The sequence below is a fragment of the Eleginops maclovinus genome, chromosome 12, assembly GCF_036324505.1.
Source record: "Eleginops maclovinus isolate JMC-PN-2008 ecotype Puerto Natales chromosome 12, JC_Emac_rtc_rv5, whole genome shotgun sequence".
Taxonomy (NCBI): Eukaryota; Metazoa; Chordata; class Actinopteri; order Perciformes; family Eleginopidae; genus Eleginops; species Eleginops maclovinus.
Window position 1 is genome coordinate 7,234,660 of NC_086360.1, and position 19,774 is coordinate 7,254,433.

Genomic DNA, 19,774 nt, shown 5'->3' on the forward strand with positions numbered 1-19,774 from the left:
CATTGCTGACAATGTCTTATGGCTAGCTTTAAGCCAAAACTAAATCAATATTTCAGCCTGCATATGCTCAGATATATCATCTTACAGGTCATATATCTGTTTTAGCCGAATGATTAATTACCCACTCGTGACAGCAATATCCACGCACAGCTGTGCCTAGGGAGTGGACACATCGAAGAAGAAGGTATCTGTTAAATACAGAGACTTTGCTCGATTAGAGACGGTAACCAAAGCAGACAACTTTATGTACAGGGAACTTTGGTGTCTGGCAACAACCGACCACTAATATTGCCATGAAACAATGACCCAATAGGATATAAAAAGGTACACAAGAGAAGCCACTACGATGTTGTTGGATCTATGTATGTTTCCTGGCTGTGCATCTTAGCTAAACTTGCTATCCGTGATTGTAGAAAAGAAAACATTGAATATAATTACAATTGAAACCATTGAGATGACTGGATGCTACCTGTACGAACATTCACAGAAACTTATGTCATTGACATCATTTTGAAGATGCTACAGAATTTTATAAAAGCTTTAGGGCTTTCAAAGTGTCATTTGTGTGTGTTTTTACCACAAGTAAAAACACACACATGCACGCCATGTTTTGGAGAGGGTTGTGTATATATATATATATATATATATATATACACACAAGTCATCCAAGGACTTGGATGACTAAGTCATGACTAAGTCATCCAAGTCCTTCTTCCCTCGTCCACGTCCTTTTTTTCTCCCTTCAACAACTTTTTTATCAAGTTTATTTATATACACTGTATATATATATATATATATACACTATATATATACGGTGTATATATTGGACATTTTGTGTATATATACGTTCTAAGGCTAGAAGGCCTTAGAACGTGCCATGTATCTACCGGAACAATTTGTAGCCACTGTAGTGGTGTTTCCAAAGAGGTTACCTGTCTGATGTCTTTTATTATCCTTTAATGCTGCAGTAAACTTTGAAATGTCTCTTAAAAATGCTAATATTCATTTAAAGGTACTTGTCCTAGTAATTAAGTTAAGGTACGAGAGAAAGTCAAGCAGTAGGAAGGCACTGAAATGTACAGTAGGAGTAGCTATAGGTCATGTTGAAAGACACAGAGATAAATTAGAACATCAAAGAATGAAAATGTAATTATGAATAGCAGCCAGAATGCCACTCCTAGAGTTTACATTGTCCCTGTAATGGGGTTTTAGCTCTTTATGTGTATAAATTATTTTAAATGCATGTCTGTGGGAGTGCATCCCTGCGAAGCTGTAGCCTGACATGTAATGCGTTTTATGCCCCTATGTAAGGGCAAATATGTCATGGCCAACCTTTTGCAATATCCATGTGTCAGCTAAGGGGGGGATATGCGTCCTTCAGAAATAACGAGAATGTGGGTGTCAACCGGGTGCTGCAGTTTTCCAAAGTAGGCTTTCCTTGGAGACAGAAATTACACATCACAGACTCACAATCTGAGAAGTACAGTCCTGACAATGTCTTATCTGTCAGACAAAGCAGAGCTAATTGTTTCGTAAACAGGCCATGCATAATAAATGCATAGCTCACCCTCAAAGTCCTGTCATTATTGACTGATAGCCTTTAGGTTTCAAGATTCAGGAGACTTTCGCAGTTACTCTTACTGCAAACATAAGGAAATCCAGGAGGGTTCCTTGAGGAATTCTGGTGAACTGTCTTGTTAAAAGAATGGCATTTTTATGAAGCATGAACCAATGTTACATATCACAAAATTTGCCATCTTCAAATGTATGTCTGAATCAGGATTTATGAACTGATAGATGCATTTCTTTATATCCAATCAGATCAAGTAATGGTGGTGATTATCAGTGTATAAGTTCATAAATTATGTTTTTTGGGTTAATGAACCAAAACTGACTTTTAACTCGGAGACCACCGCATTATATGGACACATTTAAGTAAGTTGGCCTTTGATAAAACCAAACAACAACTGATGGGGAGTGAAGGTCCCCAACATGCAACAAGTCGCAGGATAATGGTGCATTTAGGTATAACATCAAATTTAATTTAAAGGTGAATGCAAAGAAAGGAAAATAATCAAATGCAGGACACAGATCTGGATAGTGATTCAGATTTCTTCATTCTGTCTTCTTGTCATTTCAGTTAAGAAAAGGGACACAGAGGAAGCTAAAACAAGATTCACTGTGTCAGGCACTCAGCGTTGCACTATTACAGGAAGCAGAACGGCCTCAGGTAATGTGTTCTGACTGCAGAGAGAATAGAGGGAGATACATTTGTAACGATGAATATACCCTTTCAGTCTCTGTTTGCATTTAAAAAATTGCCAGCTCAAGGTTACATGCCCCGGGTCATTTCCAAACTTTAAGTACAAAAGTATCTCTTGTACAGTCACCATGAAAGGGCCAACGGGACATCCACACCATAAACATTTCAGCCTAGATCCACTGAACCAACCAAGTCAGTCAGTAGTCAGTCAGTAGTCAGTAAAGCTCTGCAAAGTGGTAGCAAACTTTTCTTTATCAGATAGCTTTCTATCAGATAGCCCCTGTGAGGGCAAAGAAGTTCAAAGCAAACTAAATAAATGGATAATCCTTCTGTCTGGACCAGAACAGTAGAACTGCAGGCTACCCAGTAATTATTTCATTGACGAAAAGTGGTTGAGTGTAAAACTTTAGCAAAATGATATACTTGAAAGCATAAGGGTTCAGTTTAGAAATCTCTACAGTTTAAGCTCAAGGGAAAGTTTTAAACATACTGGTCAAAAAAGTATTTTTAATGTACTGTAATCCTATTTCTTACAGATAAAAAAAATAATCAAATAAAAAAAAATGAATTTCCTGGAAGTTTGACACTGAACAGGTGCATTGATGCCCTGCTTGTGTCTCTTTAATCAATTTTACTTTATGATTGAATTTCCAAATTGACTACCATCATATTTCAACAGTGATCAGAAGGTTTTCAACAGATTTCAAACCGAAAATACAAAGACATGTTGCCTTAAGTGCAAATGTTTGATATTTGTTGAATGTTGATGTGCTTAGTATGTACAAAACAGTATGTAAAGTGTGTTTTCAGTTGGTTGGTGTGCTAGACGATATTAATAACTGGTATTTGTTATTTGTAACAGCAGAATGGATTATTTAAATTTAAACTGGGTTTACAGGTCAACAGGGTTAAAAATAAGTCTATGTGCATGCAGCCCTCAGAAATACACATCTTGTTATGGGCTCTCTATTTACCATTCATGTTGCTAATGCTGTGTCTAACATTACATACTTTTGTACTTACATTTGCTGTTTATGGTGCCTAAATGCATCCCAGTGCAAAGTGCAAAGTGACGATGCACTCAAAAAGTTGCATATGGATCGTTGGACACTTCCCACACTCAACAACCGCAATCTTGGCAACGTAATTACACTAAAATGTGTAATTGCACTTGCCACGGTAAGCAAATGACAAACAAAGAGTTAGTAAAAAAATTAGCTTTCAGCAATACTGGTGTCTAAAAGAAGCCACATTTGATTTTTAGAGTTAATTGAGTAAAGTCTGTAATGATTTGAAACCGTGAAAGATTGGAGCTAGCTAGCGCAGCTAAGAATGGCTACCATCAATTTTGCTGAAGGCACAGCAGCTGTGTGCCACTTGAGAGAAAACCCAATGCACAAGTGTTCACAATGCACAACATGACGTGTACTAAGGGAAGTATCCAAACTCAGACACGGCATCAGTCCAAATAAAGTTTGGTAAGATTAGCACAGCAGCTAACAGTGCAGGTGACTTGACCTTTGACCTGTCACGGCTCAGAGCGCAAGGATATTTCAGCCGAGGTCTCAGGAGGTTGCACCCAATTCCAAATCCAAGTACTGTTTGTCTCCTGAATAGACCTGAAGCAGAATAGGTTTGACCCCAGGTTCAGTGCAAACAGGGACCTCTTAAAGTCGCTGGGGTAAAGGAGCAAACATTGGATTGCTAATTCCTGCCCTTCCAAACTGCTGTTCTGACAAGTCCCGACTCAGGGGAGCCATACAGCAGCAGACAGCGCCCCCCCCACCCCACACACACACACACACACACCCTTCGCAATGGGTTGTCCCCACTGCGATACCTGGGATTCGTTGATTAAATGTCCAAGGAGTTGAGGGCTTATTTTATTCCCCTCCCCTGGTGAAAGATATATGCCTCGGATATGATTAAGGACCAAACCAGCTCAGCCAAAACGGCTGCACGTCTCTACTTTCATAAAGGAAAAAATAGATCCATAACTTTCACAGCGAGTACATTCCAGTAGAAGCTGTAATACAGGCCAGGGATAAACAGGAGTTTGCGGGCCTTTAGAATGTAGTTTTTGAATATGTATCCAACACAAACTGGATTACGTTGATTGGATAGTATTTTTTGTGCATAAAATGTATATTAAACAACATGTAAATATTGAATGTTAAAGATTATTATAGTATTAGATAACAAAAAATCTAAATGTTCCATTTATATGACATGAAAGTGCTGCCTATGCTGTACATCAGATTGTTATTGGAAAAAGGGTGATTTTAAATCAAATCCTTCACTGCTGTAGCTCTACTAAAAACTACTGACTACTTTGTTAGGATGTTGTTTATGACTTTCTCTCATCATACTGTATGCTAACTTGAAAGCAAGCAGTGAAAAGTGTGTCTTCCTGAATAGAAAATTAAGCAGGATGAAGCTGAAAATAACAGCATCCTCAAGTCAGTTCTCCCTAGATAAAACAGGGAGGGGAGGACTATGTTGCCCCTACACTAGTTTAAGTAGAAGATTCAATTAAAATCCAATCAAGAACAAAAGAAAAAGTCAAACAATAACAGGGCCTGTAGTTGTGGAGCTGCCAGCTACAATAGTCAGACTCCACCATGCAAGAAACGGGAATGGCAAAGGCAGCCTGCCAGGCTAACAAAATGTAATTGGGATAAAATTGGAAACTAAAACCATTACTGAGGCAAATTCAATCTGGGTATGTGATGGCTTACAGCGACCAAACAGCTCTGCTGCCGACTGAGATGCTGCAAAAAACACTTAAGCTTTTCCTTGAGGTACCTGGTTCTGTCAACATAGCTTTATATTTACCGCTGATCAACCTGATCATATTGGGGCCCTTTAATCTGTGTCTACTGTGCACAACATTTAACTGGGTCAGGTTTCAATAATGCATAATAGCAGAGCATATTGATTAAATCCCAAATCAATATCATTATGTGCTGACAGCAAAGAAATTAACAATATTTTCTTTGACATTAACTTATTTGTCTGTTAACCAAAAGTCTTTCTCATGTTTTAAATATTTTTTCTCTATGCCTTACAAATCCTTTTGGGAATAATTCATGAAAAGAATCTGACCTAATTAACTTTAGCTTAAAAAATATTTATTCTGTAATGTGGAAGAGTGCAGCGTGACATTTTTCGGTTACAAGGGCTGCTTGTTTCATGCCTCAAATTGCATTAAAGGACCACATTTTTGGGGGCATTTAGCAATATTTAAAGCTTATTGTATTTTTTTATTTTTCTGACATGTACAGTACATAGTTTTCTTGATCTGCAATTCTTGCACATCGTTCTTGCAACATAATCTGCACAATTGTATTCTAATCTATTATACTCATTATTTTTAGTTTTTTTATTAGTTTTATTGTCCTATATATATTATGTGGCATTGTTGGAGGAGCTTGGGACTTAAGTTTTTCATTGCCATATCTACCCTGTAGCTACTGTGCCTATGACAATAAAGCCGTTAAATCTTTGAACTGAACCGCATTTTATGGATTTTACGCGTCGCAAAAAGGCAGTTGCTAACAGGGGGTTAAATGAGACTACAGATGTCAAACACTATAACGCTGTACACAATAACGATTAAACAATTCTAAATTTTATTAAAAAATCCAATTGGCTTTTGTCGAGGGAACCAGTGCAATGCTAACTTTTGGGTATGCCTTCAATGCTGAACTTGTTGCATAAGCCAACAACTGCGCAAAGTCCTAAATGTGATTTAGTTTATTGTTGTCCGACAAAACAGTTTTATTGAGAGTTTTTTACTGACCAAGTAGAGAATTTAAGTTGAATATGGGACCAAGAGAAACTATTACCTTGTGCTTTTACTATCCTGTTTGCAGCATAAAAAAAAGTACTCACAACAACAACCTCTGGCATCATTTCCATGAGTGTGTGAATGTGGGAACTGAATTACATCCATAAGTAAGTATAGATGATGGAGGTTTAAAGAAAATATTTAACAAAGGAGTTTCTTTTTACTTTTTATCACAAAACAACTCCTGGAGTGTTCTGAACATCACAGATGGATAATGTTTCCTGAGTCTAAGGTTGGGTTTTCCTTCGACATATGTGGTGTGTGCCTTTTCAAATTGGATCCACATGGTGCCATGTGAATTCATTTGTATATTTAAACTATAAATCAAAGACGGAGCCATATTTTCGGTTGGAATTGGAATTGCAGCCTGGTGTTGGCTTAACATTGCAGAAGAAAAAAGATATACTTAAAGCATACAAAAGGTTACGAAACATTTAAGAACACATTTTTTTTTAAGTTGTCAGAGCCACCTGTTCGGGGGATGCTTCAGGAAAGTCATCTGTTCGATGTTTTCTTGCTGACAAAAATCTAACTCCCAACTTTCTCATTATCACTGCCTCCTCTCAAGCTGCCTCCTAATCTTTCAGGATCTTGTGTGCAATGAGGAAAGTAAATGCTTCCGTTCGTGAAAGGGTAACAGCTGTGCTGATCCTGTTTTGCAGAATAACTTTTTCCCAAAATGGATTCAAATGTATGCATTTCCTGCTATTTAATTGATTTACTCAACAACTTCCTTCAATGCCAGCCTAGTGATTATATGCTAATTTCTTGCGAGGCAAGCTGTGAAAACAAAGTTATGGCTCTGCCCCACTGAAGGACACCTAAAACTGTTGCAGTGTCTGCCAATACACCTGGTCCAATCGAAGCGTTGGCAAACATTCAAAGCAGACACAAAGGGTAGGCAGATGACTTTGGCTTCTCGACGATGCTATCATGAATTTAGATGGCAGTCTTGCTATGTTATCCATCATCTGACCACCAACACAAGCTATTTAGCAGCTGAGTAATCTGCATGTAAAGCAGGAGACAGTGTGCTCTGCCACAGGTTTAGCATTGTTATGCTAATAGCCACACAAAATCATTCGAGGGAAATGCTGAGTTTAAAACTAGTCACTTATCTCATTGATTCAACTTTTTCCCCCCAATGGCTCCGGTCCAATTAGAGGACCTGCTGCTAAGACATGACAAATGACTGGCTGATCGCTGGCCTCCCAGAGCACATAAATTCAGCCGTCTGCCGTCTGCCTTCACCGTAGCCGCTATCTCTCCTTCAGCCAAATATCAGCAACGAGCACGCAATGGGTTCTGGATCATCAAGCAGATGGGCCCAATGAGTCATGGTCCAGCGCAAACAGAGATTACTACCGGAGCCACAGTGAGGGTGATAATAGGGAAAGATGAAAATATTGTTTTGTCAGTTGCTACATAAATAGACTTTATGAATGTGTAAGAGGCACATTTGAAGATATGATTAGGTGCAATAGAAACACCTGCTTGATAGAAGAGAAGGGCGTTACATCAAACCCTTTATGCATGATGGTGTGCTGCAGTAACGCAAAGCAAAAATAACTTTTGGCCGTTCTGCTTGGATTATTCCAGACTGCAGTAACCGTAGTTGACCCATTTAGGAGGGTCAAGAATAGAAATGCACAGCTCGCCAGTTAATATTTCTGAACTTTAAAAAAATAACTGACCACAGAAGAATGCAATTTTAGATCAACCATAAATAATGTCTAAGAGGGAGGTAGAGTAATGGCTGATAGAAGAGGGTTTATGGCAAGGCCAGGTGTGATATAAAAGCAAGGCCTTTTTGTTTTGCTGCGCAGCGCTTTGACGGTAAAACTGAAAAACAGAAACATTTTGCTCTGTATCTAGCCTCTTCTGTCCCGAAGGTCATTAGTTCTGATGAAAAATCCTTGTCACAAGTGCAGCCAAAAGTTTTCGGCTGCTATGACTGCTGATATTTCGATTTAAAAATGTCAACAACCGAAAGATAAAAATTCATGAAACTATTTGAGTCAAAAGTAAGCTCATAAGGATTCAGTGGGAGAATGGCCCAAAAGAAAAGGGAGAAAAAAGCATTACAGTGACAGAGATGAAGGTGAACAGAAAGTACAGAAAAGTAAATCACACACTGTTTTTCATTCGCAGGCCTGCGGTGATACATAATGCATGCTGGCGACATTCAATCTGAGAAGCTTCTTCTCTTTGATTGTCGCCTTTTAGAGGAGCTGACTCATTCATTATCCAGCTTACAGGTTTTCCTCACATCTGACAAAACTCATTTGCATTCAATCAAGAAGATTCCATGTTGCGTAATTCAAAATCTGTTTGACAAATCTATCTAATTTGCTCTTGTTTTGTTGCTCCTGGCAGCCTGCAGTGTTCGGCCGGCTGCAGACAAATCGTCATCATCTCCCCTCCGTCTTACATATTTCACCTCCAAACACCTGACATACTGGCAAGCAACAGTCTGCCGCTCTGAGAAAAGAACAACAGCTTTCAGGCAAACAAAACAAAAGGTAAATAATTAATCTATGTAGATGCCTTTGTGAACAAGCCTTTGAAGTCATTCTATTTATTTACTCAACGTATATTCCTGAACGCGAGGAAAGAGATTGCGCTAAAGATGGCTCGCACTGCAGGGATTCACCTGCAGCTCCGACATGGCCATCACATTCATGTGCACATGAGCGAGTTTTTCAATAATGCATCAGCTCCCCATTCAGCCGTGGTGAAAGTCATGTTTAGTGATGCAGCGCTATGTGCAGCTACAGTGTAACCAGGGGTTTGAGCCTGAGCAAGTTTCTAAATCACTGTTTTCCACCTCGCGGGAATGCAGAAAATGCAACTACAGTGAAAAATTAACTACAAGACCCATTTTGACAGCTTCTTGTGAGGAGCTTCTGAATCTGTAAGCATATTTTCATTTTATTTTGGAGCAGCTGCAAGCAGAGCAGGAGCCCGACGCTGCAACACAACTGGAATTCTGTGCTGAGACATACCAGCTGGATAATGTTTCATGAAACTGCTCCTGTAACTTCAGAGCCCTCAGACAAGGAAAGGGGAAAGGTCAGAGGATGTCCTGCTGGCAGCACAACAGGCTGTCTCTCGAGCTTACATGCATACTGGCTGCAAAACCAGCGTCATGTTGCACATTCCTGACCAAAGTTTAACTTTTAACTAACTCTGTGCTAATGGTCAATGTTGTTGCATCACTTCTCAAAGAGGACATACTGTATAATGTTCATTGTCAGGTTCATATTAGTGTTTTTGTGTTGATCCATGTTGAAAATTACCTGGATTTATTATAAAGCTCTCAGTAATTAAGTCGATTTAAATGAAACATTTGAGAAGTCAAAACCAACATTAAGAGCCGCTGAACCTGTTGTGAAAAGAATTGACTGACTTGCTGGTTGTCTTATTGATTGAAAAACATTCAGACATCGTTAGAGGAGCACACATCATTGCACATAGACACTTGATTACGCATTAACTTGTTATGGCTGTGGTTTGCTGTCACCACAGAGAGCTGAACTCAACACGATGCTGGTTGTTTTCTTGAATGAATTTAAAGGTTAGCATAATTTAAAGTCTTAGACCACATAACTTGGAGCTATAGATGCATCTGTAAGCATTTAAGATATAAAACATATTCTCCTGCCACATCTGAAACCCTAATTCCAATTCCAAACTGACCCGTATACTCCCTGACATTCGTTTGCTTGTTCACATGGAGGGTCTGCCACATTTAATGACGTTTCTAACCAATTAGTGGGGAGTGGGAATTAGTAGAGGCCCTTTTTTGCTTTTTGGGCTTTCCCTTTCCTGTAATGTGATGAATAGGTTTGAGTGGATGTAAATGGTCTGCAAAGGTTAAAATCCCAACGTTTTCCTTAGAGGGAGTTTCGCAGTATTGGCCAGTGCGCCACCAAATTGTACATGATTGGCTAAGGGCCAGGACATCTCTAAGCAGTTGACCAATCCCAACAGAGCCAACCAGCTAAACAATCAGGGCAGACTGGGCTCTGGTTTACGACAGAGGTTGAAAAGAGGTGCTTAAACCCCCTGCAACATCATTCCTGAATCAACCAGCTGCCCTCACTGATCATGTGCAACACTGTTTGTATCTGTAATGAACACACTGTCAAAAAATATTCCTGTGTAAACTGTACAAACCATGATAGAGAACTTGAATGGTCCTCCAATTGTTTGCAAATGCATTAACACCCCTACACCTCTGAGTGTGCCTGAAGACAGAGTTCACTCTGTCACAGACTGGAAGGTGAATGGGTCGGAATGGAATTAGGCCTACCTATGTATCATGTGCCTCCAATAATTACACACATTTAATATTTGAAACTTTCGTTTTGGTTTCTCTTTTTATCCCCACCTTTGTTAATGATGAGGTGAAGAGGTGTTTAGTGTACAGAACAGGCTTAACATGAACATGTAACTATGATTTGAAGGGCTCTGTTAGAACAAGAAATACTGTCTTTCAGCCAAGTTATCTGCTCTTTTGACATCTTTGCAGGTAGTAAACATAGCAAAACGTTATTTTCAGGGTGTAAAAGTGTGCCAGTAGTTTAGCAAGCTTCAGAAAATAAACTTCCTCAGCAGCTGCATCTGCTCCCAGAAATATGAGCGAGTTCCAGAAGTAGTAGATGATAAAAAATAAATATATGGCTCGTAAAAGAGTTGCGGAAAGTTTGCACATCACTCTTTATGGGCGTGAAACTACTAGAAAGACCTGCCACCCATCATGCACACAAATGAGGATGTAGGCTATGGATTACCAGAGGGGCAGCTCCATGACAGCTTTAGTGGCCAAAGGGAAACTGACACAGGAAAGAAGGCATACTGCTGTCTGAATGAGAAGAGCAGCAGCTGTGTGTGCATATGTGCATGTGTGTGTGTTAGTATGGTCCTCCAGTTAAGCACCCGGCCCTTTACCCCTCTTAGCTACACAACAAAAATAACATATGCCATTTAGTATAAGTGTGTGTGCGAGTGTGCAGAGCAGGAGAAGGCAATTAGAGCAGAGTTAAGCTGAGGGTGGCCAACCCTCACTGTGAACGCAATAGCTGTGCAGCTAAAGGAAATACACACACACACACACACACACACACACACACACACACACACACACACACACACACACACACACACACACACACACACACACACACACACACACACACACACACACACACACACACACACACACACACACACACACACACACACACACACACACACACACACACACACACACTCCTTGCGGGTCAGTAAACTCACACAGAGATGAAAGTACCAAGCCAAGCATTCAAACAGAAACTCTCTTTTGCTTTCATCCTTTTTGTTTTCTGCTTTACTGTACATCTTCATCTACTGCCTTTATCTGTCCAACTATCTTTTTGTCGATCTGTCCATCTCTCCATCTGTCCATCTATCTGCATACAGACACAATGTAAATGTGATACTGCTTATTTATAAGAAGCCAAGAATACGGGAGTTAAAGCCTGCCATGTTTCTGTTCCACTTTACACAAATCAGCCATTAAATATCTAACTTGTTTATTTTCTAAATAAAATGATCAAATACTTGCTGCAAATCACTATATCCGATATTTACTGCAGAAAAGTCTCCGTAAAATGAATTCACAATAACGATGTTGTTGCATTATTTATAGAATATGTCTAAGCGGGACCTGAAAGAAATTATTTAAGAGGCACTTGATTACTGACAAGTAATCTTATATGTGTATAAATATTTTGTTGGTTTATTGCAATACTTCTTGCTGTAAAATAGGTCAAATGTTATAGGCTTTAAAGTATTGGTAATTATCAAGGAAACGTCTGTGTTATAAAACATTATACTGTATAAGCATTATATTGTCACTGTAGTTATTTATACTTGTTAGGCAATATGGATTACATTTTTAATGACAATGTAAGTAATTATATTGGGATCTTATCCTAGACTGTATATTCTGAAAAAAATATATGTACTTTTTTACTGACATTACTTGTATTTTTACTACTAGATTCATAATTCTCTATTCATTGGCAAGGGATTTTAATTTATATATTACTTGTTATGATGTGTTCACACAAGAAAGTTCCACAGTTAAGTTCCTCCCTGTGTCCTTGCCCCAAAAAAGTCACACAAAAACAAATCTGATGGGCTAACTAGCATATTAGCAAAGTCACTAAAGTTTACCTCTTCAAACGGTGAGTTGGCATAGAACTGTCTCACGACTAAAAAAACGTTTTAAAATTATTTTTAATCCTTTATAGTCTCGAAGAGAAGGTGAAACATTGATAACAAGCTATTATTAGAGCCCCCTCCATATTGGACTCTCTGAGTGTCCCTTCCCTTGAGATTAGCACAGCGAAAAACGGCAGTTATTTGACAACAGTGCTAATGTTTGTGTCAACGTTCACCAAAGTTGAACTTCAGCCTTTACTGCTGGTTATATTATTAATAATCACTTCATTGTTCCAAGTTAATTGTTCTAAAGTCAGCTCCTGTACTACTAGAAGTGTGTTGCTGGCCACATACAGGAGCTCCGGTCATATTTAATATACATTCAACTGTCACCGGCACTGAGGTAAGAAAAAGAAACATACCAACAGACAGATGGAGAGGCCAAAAGTCTTCACAAAAAAAAACACTAAAAAGGATTAATTACACATGCTCAGCATTACCACAATACCTTTTTACATTTCAAACCACAAAACAAACGGTGTGTGTGAGTGTGAGTGTGAGAGTGAGTGTGTGTGTGTGTGTGTGTGTGTGTGTGTGTGTGTGTGTGTGTGTGTGTGTGTGTGTGTGTGTGTGTGTGTGTGTGTGTGTGTGTGTGTGTGTGTGTGTGTGTGTGTGTTTGTGTGTGGTTGCAGACTGATGATGAGACTAGTCAGTTTCTTCTCAAAGAAATGTAACAGTTACCAACAACATTACTCTGTTATTGAAAAGGAGGTGATATCACTAATTTGGGATGACAACCCAGACATTGTTCTTCCCTGTTTGGCAGCACTGATTGAGGGCACCTGTTGCTGCACACCTGAAGATTAAAAGGCCCGAGCCAGTGTGTGGCCCGCTCTCTGCCTGACTGCTGTCTTTCTGAAGAGCAGCTACCCTATGTTTTTGTTAGTTATTCATCTTTGTTCGGCATACAACACTTTGCACTACACCATACTCACACACCCACACCTACACTACTGATAACACTGATTTACAAACCTCATATTGGTAGTTATTGTTGTTTAGTTTATCATAAATAATACATTTCTTTATCTTGTGTTCTTTTTCACAGCCTTTTGTTATGGCCAAGGGCCAGGCCATGACAGAAGGCTTAACCATTCACAGAAGTTAATTTCAGGACAAAGAAACACACATGCACTCACTAACATACACCCTAGTGTGCTATTAGTGCCTTGATCAGGATAAGTGGAGCTCGGCTACTAGTGAAAAAGCTAAGTGTGAAAGTATAGATGTGTTTGTGTGCTATTGTGTTTGTGTGTGTAATCCAATCTCGCTTCTCCCCACTCCATAATTGAGTTTGTGCTTAACAGCTCAGACCCAGGCTGGATCCTTCTTTTGGGGAGGGTTCCTCTACAATTTTCTTTTTATTTCTAGAGTTGTAACGCATCGTACCCCCTACCTACCTCCCTTGCACACGCACACATACACAAACACAAAGATTCTCAAAACACCCTGCACCCCTGCTCACAACCTTCTTCTACAAAACATGATGTTACCAACACCAAGCTGAGTAGTGGTGTGCTGCCTGGGGAGTGGGTTAGAATAAAATAATCTAAGTTTGTCATCCAACCCTAAAACACATACCCTTTTTTTGTCACTTAGCAAACCACATGCAAACAGCTTTTTGTGTAAAAAAGTTGTGTTTCTCCTTAGTACTTAAAACCCACATTAAATGTATTTATGCAGCAGTTGTGAAATCTTCCATTTCTTGCATTATTTACTTTCTGTCTAGTAGCCCCAGGTTCTGACTCAAGGGTGGATATCCACTTAAACGACTTTAGGTTGCTACATGTGATTCAGGCAAAGCCTGTAAATGTGTCAAAACCTGAACCCAAGATACAATTCTAGACATTATGGAAACACACTGAAGTAGACAGATACATATCTTACCATTTGCTTTTTTCATTTCTATCTATTTATTGACTTTGCTCTCCGAGCCACACCTCTGTTCCTTGCTGTTGTAATGACCTAGTTTCCCCTCAGGGATCAATAATAGTTTATCTGATCTGATATCATCTTCTCATCTCCTCTCGTCTTATCTCATCTGGTCTCATTTCATCTACAAAAAAAAGACGAAGAATAAAAGCTACAGATTCATCTGATGCTCTATTATTAAAAAGATCTGCAGGTCTGAAGTAAGAAACAGACTTATGCAAGGAGTTTTTAAATCAGGATGTTTCTCTAAGAAAGACCCCTGAAGTTGTGATGTTTGCATTTACATTTACATTACATTTGTCTGTTTAGATGGTTCTCTTACTTTAAAGCTGCTCCTTAAAATCCCCAGACCAGCATTTAAACTTCTCCTTCCTTCAAACTTTTATTTCAATTTCCAAAAATCATTCTCTATTTCTTTTTGTTCTTTGTGAATCTTTTTATCTTTGTGGAGTCTGGATGTGACTTTTCTGTCACCACAGGGGTCCTGTGTGTGCTTAAAGATTTGATCTTTATCATTTTTACATTTTTTGGATGGATTGTAACTGTTTTGGAAATATTTCCCCACTTATATCCCTTGTAGTTCAATGCACAAGTAGTATTTCCTATTTTTTCCAAGTCTGCAGATTTGCATGTGCAAATAAACCAAAGATTTAAACCTTACGTTGTTTTTAGAAATCATGCATGTAGTATCCTACACCTTTACAACTTTAGTGCTGCAGACAGATATTAGTTTAAATTGTATCATTTTGTAAAGCATGATAACTTATGACAGAGCAAAGTCTTCTCCTGAAAATGTCTCATCATGTCTGTAAGGCTTCACTAGATTTTCAAAATCATTTATATTAGTAAAAGCATTAGCATTCAGGCTATAACACATCTGATTGAGCATTGCATACAGTATATTGGCGTGTGTTTCAATGTTTCTACATCCACTCCCTTGTTTTTATTGTAAATGTAACATACTACAGTATGCACTGATATCTAGCTGTCAGAATAAAGATATGAAAGATACTGTATATGGATTTATGAGCATGTGATGACATAAAAGCACACCTCACAGGCTAAAAAAGGTGTGGCTTCTTCTGGAAATACAGTGAAAAGTAGGTCCTCTGTAAGTTTTTATCCCAGACACTGTACTTCCAGCCTTTACAGTTGAAAGACCCGGCTCCAAAAGTCTTTATGGAGGTACGCCGGCCAACAAACTGCCGCTGCATTGAATGACTTGGCTAAGAATCAGGAGCCAAGAAGCAGTCTGCCATGTACTTTCTATCCCCTCAGTGAGCACAGCGGCAGGGTAATTATTTGGCAGAAGACATCGTGAAACATATCTGACAGCTGCAATTATGACGAGGACGAGGCATGACTGCCCGTAATTTCTGTAGTGTTTCTGAACCGTAATGCCACTTTGGAGTCTGGTGGAGAGGGAGGGCATCAGAAAGAAGATGAGTTTGATAACACTTGATACAACAGCAACGAAGATAAACATGAAATATGAACTCTACAGACTCTAAAGCGGGATACACCTTTAACAAAAAAATTGACAGATGTGTTATAAAGATAATTGTCGGAGAGACTCTCTTTGGAGGGAACTTTATATAGTGTATATCTTTACCTATATATATACAGTGGGGCAAAAAAGTATTTAGTCAGCCACCAATTGTGCAAGTTCTCCCATTTAAAAAGATGAGAGAGGCCTGTAATTTTTATCATAGGTACACTTCAACTATGAGAGACAAAATGAGAAAAAAAATCCAGAAAATCACATTGTAGGATTTTTAAAGAATTTATTTTCAAATGATTGTGGAAAATAAGTATTTGGTCAATAACAAAAGTTCATCTCAATACTTTGTTATATACCCTTTGTTGGCAATGACAGAGGTCAAACGTTTTCTGTAAGTCTTCACAAGGTTTCCACACACTGTTGCTGGTATTTTGGCCCATTCCTCCATGCAGATCTCCTCTAAAGCAGTGATGTTTTGGGGCTGTTGCTGGGCAACACAGACTTTCAACTCCCTCCAAAGATTTTCTATGGGGTTGAGATCTAGAGACTGGCTAGGCAACTCCAGGACCTTGAAATGCTTCTTACGAAGCCACTCCTTCGTTGCCCTGGCGGTGTGTTTGGGATCATTGTCATGCTGAAAGACCCAGCCACGCTTCATCTTCAATGCCCTTGCTGATGGAAGGAGGTTTTCACTCAAAATCTCACGATACATGGCCCCATTCATTCTTTCCTTTACACGGATCAGTCGTCCTGGTCCCTTTGCAGAAAAACAGCCCCAAAGCATGATGTTTCCACCCCCATGCTTCACAGTAGGTATGGTGTTCTTTGGATGCAACTCTGCATTCTTTCTCCTCCAAACACGATGAGTTGAGTTTTTACCAAAAAGTTCTATTTTGGTTTCATCTGACCATATGACATTCTCCCAATCCTCTTCTTGATCATCCAAATGCCCTCTAGCAAACTTCAGACGGGCCTGGACATGTACTGGCTTAAGCAGGGGGACACGTCTGGAACTGCAGGATTTAAGTCCCTGGCGGCGTAGTGTGTTACTGATGGTAGCCTCTGTTACTTTGGTCCCAGCTCTCTGCAGGTCATTCACTAGGTCCCCCCGTGTGGTTCTGGGATTTTTGCTCACCGTTCTTGTGATCATTTTGACCCCACGGGGTGAGATCTTGCGTTGAGCCCGAGATCGAGGGAGATTAGCAGTGGTCTTGTATGTCTTCCATTTTCTAATAATTGCTCCCACAGTTGATTTCTTCACACCAAGCTGCTTACCTATTGCAGATTCAGTTTTCCCAGCCTGGTGCAGGTCTACAATTTTGTCTCTGGTCTCCTTTGACAGCTCTTTGGTCTTGGCCAGAGTGGAGTTTGGAGTATGACTGTTTGAGGTTGTGGACAGGTGTCTTTTATACTGATAACGAGTTCAAAAAGGTGCCATTAATACAGGTAACGAGTGGAGGACAGAGGAGCCTCTTAAAGAAGAAGTTACAGGTCTGTGAGAGCCAGAAATCTTGCTTGTTTGTAGGTGACCAAATACTTATTTTACAGAGGAATTTACCAATTAATTCTTTAAAAATCCTACAATGTGATTTCCTGGATTTTTTTTCTCATTTTGTCTCTCATAGTTGAGGTATACCTATGATCAAAATTACAGGCCTCTCTCATCTTTTTAAATGGGAGAACTTGCACAATTGGTGGCTGACTAAATACTTTTTTGCCCCACTGTATGTATGTATATATAGGTAAAGCAGGGTTTCCCGCAGAAAATGTGTCAGTTAAGGTGGTGGGCTGTCTGGGGGGGGGGGGCGCTGCCGCCTGACGGACGGATGGGGGGTTGAGAGAGTGAGGGAGAGAGAGAGAGAGAGAGAGAGAAAGAAGGCGCGCAGGGTGAGGTAGGCCTGCTTCGTCGCATGAAGAAGCCCGCAATTTTTGGTTTTTCCAATTCATGACACGGTTTTTATTATTTATTTATTTTTAAATGCGTTCTGCAGAGAAGGGAGGATGGCGTTAGTTACGGTTTGGAATGAGAGAAAACAGGACAGAGTAACACGGCGAATATCACTATTATTTTATTTTTTTGGAAGACCTTAGTTAAGGCGGCAGGCGTGCGTTGCTTAGGCACCCACCTAAGCTGTAAAGTGCTGCGGCAAACCCTGGGTAAAGATATACAGTATATAAAGTTCCCTCCAGAGGGAGTCTCTCCGACAATTAAAATTTGAATTGATTTAAATCGTCCATTTCCATTATGGTGTAAAGCCTCTTTTGTAGGACCCTAGGCTCCAACACTGTAAAAACTTTCTTATAGGCAATCAAGCTACGCCTATAAGTGCTGACCCCACATCAATAAGCAAGAAATGGCGTTGGCAGTGTTTTTATTTCTCCTGCAGAGGGAAAAATGGGTATGTTGAAAATTTCAAGGGTAAAGACCTTTTGGTTCACTTTTGATTTAATGCTACACCACTGGCCTATCCCAAAAGGATTTGAGGAATGATCCCCATCTCCTCATATGATACTACAGCTGAAGCTAATTCCATTTATATTTATATTTCAGTTTATTCCTGAGCTTCTTTCAAACTCACTTAAGGTTTGCTCAACCAATGGCATAATTCCTGCCTCAGGAGCAGCTTTGTCTCAAGACTCTATTTTAACCATAGCTCTCTAAACTCTTGCTGTAGGTGTTTCACTGGCACTACAGTACGCTGCTATCATAGGAACTCCCGAGGCATTTGATTGGAAACACTCCCCTTCATTATGCAGGTATTTACAACAGTTTAAAGCTTGTAGGAATTGGCAGTACTTCTGAAGTAGCTGAGTAAATAAAGTTTAGGATTTGAGATTACATTTTTTATCAATTCTTAACTCAAAAGAAGCTGATAGTGTGGCTATAGCTATACTATGCTATGGCTATGGCTGAAGAACTGAAGATGAATGGTTCTTGATGGTGGTACTTTTTTTAATGACCTGCAGACAACCACATGTGTATTTACCTTCAGTGTGTATGTGTGGGAGTGTGTATAATTTTCAGCAATTTTGGTCGAGGCGGATAAATCAGCGTTCGGAATGACTGACTTGTTGACTTCCTGTGTAGCAAGCCCAAAAGGCTTGTGGAGGAAATTGACTGTCTGCAACAGTCCAATCACCTAAGGAAGGGGTTAACTCTACAAAGGTCACTGCCTCCAATCAATACCCTACAGAGAGCAATTTGCACTCGTCACTTTTTACTTGTCAGAGAAGTTCAAGAGCTTATAGAGGAACCTTTAGGGCTCCTTCAGGCGCTGTGCCCCAAGAGAACCAGCATATTTCATAAAGACCTGCTGACAAATCTAACACTTCGTTTCCATGGTGACAAATCCTGCCAAATGTTACTCAAACCACACAAAGTTAAAACAGTCACCCGAATTGTAAGGTTTAAAAAACAACTATTTGTCAGTCTGTCTCTTTCTGACTTTCCTTTCTCAGCTTCAAGCCCACTTTTAATGAACAGGTAGCAAAAATCTTTTTTTTTTAAACCCACAAATGTATAGCTTAGTTTCTATAATATGTTCAGAAATAAAACTGTTGTTTTTTATTAAATTACCGTAATTTCCGGACTATTAAGCGCACCTGAATATAAGCCGTACCCACAGAATTAAAAAAAAATAGGTATTTTGTACATAAATAAGCCGCACATGTCTATAAGCCGCAGGTGCCTACCGGTATTTCCTTTTCCAACTGCCAGATCGATAGCCTTCAACTTGAAAGCTGCATCATATGCATTTCTCCGTGTCTTTGCCATGATGAGGGTGACAAAATGACTACCGTAATCAGAATGATGGGAAGTTTGAGCACGCTCGATTTACGTCACATTATGTGACGGTGCTCAGTTTTTTATCTATTTTTTTTCAAAATCCCATTTTGCCGGCATGAAGCTTGTGAAAGCGGGAAAAATCCATAAATTAGCCGCGTCATTGTATAAGCC

The 19,774-nt window shown here is 39.5% G+C and overlaps 1 protein-coding gene across 1 annotated transcript in view; it reads right to left on the bottom strand.

The window, feature by feature from the left end:
- The window catches only part of fras1 (Fraser extracellular matrix complex subunit 1), a 245,586-nt gene that overhangs the window by 179,936 nt on the left and 45,876 nt on the right, over positions 1–19,774 (bottom strand). The window lies entirely within an intron of this gene.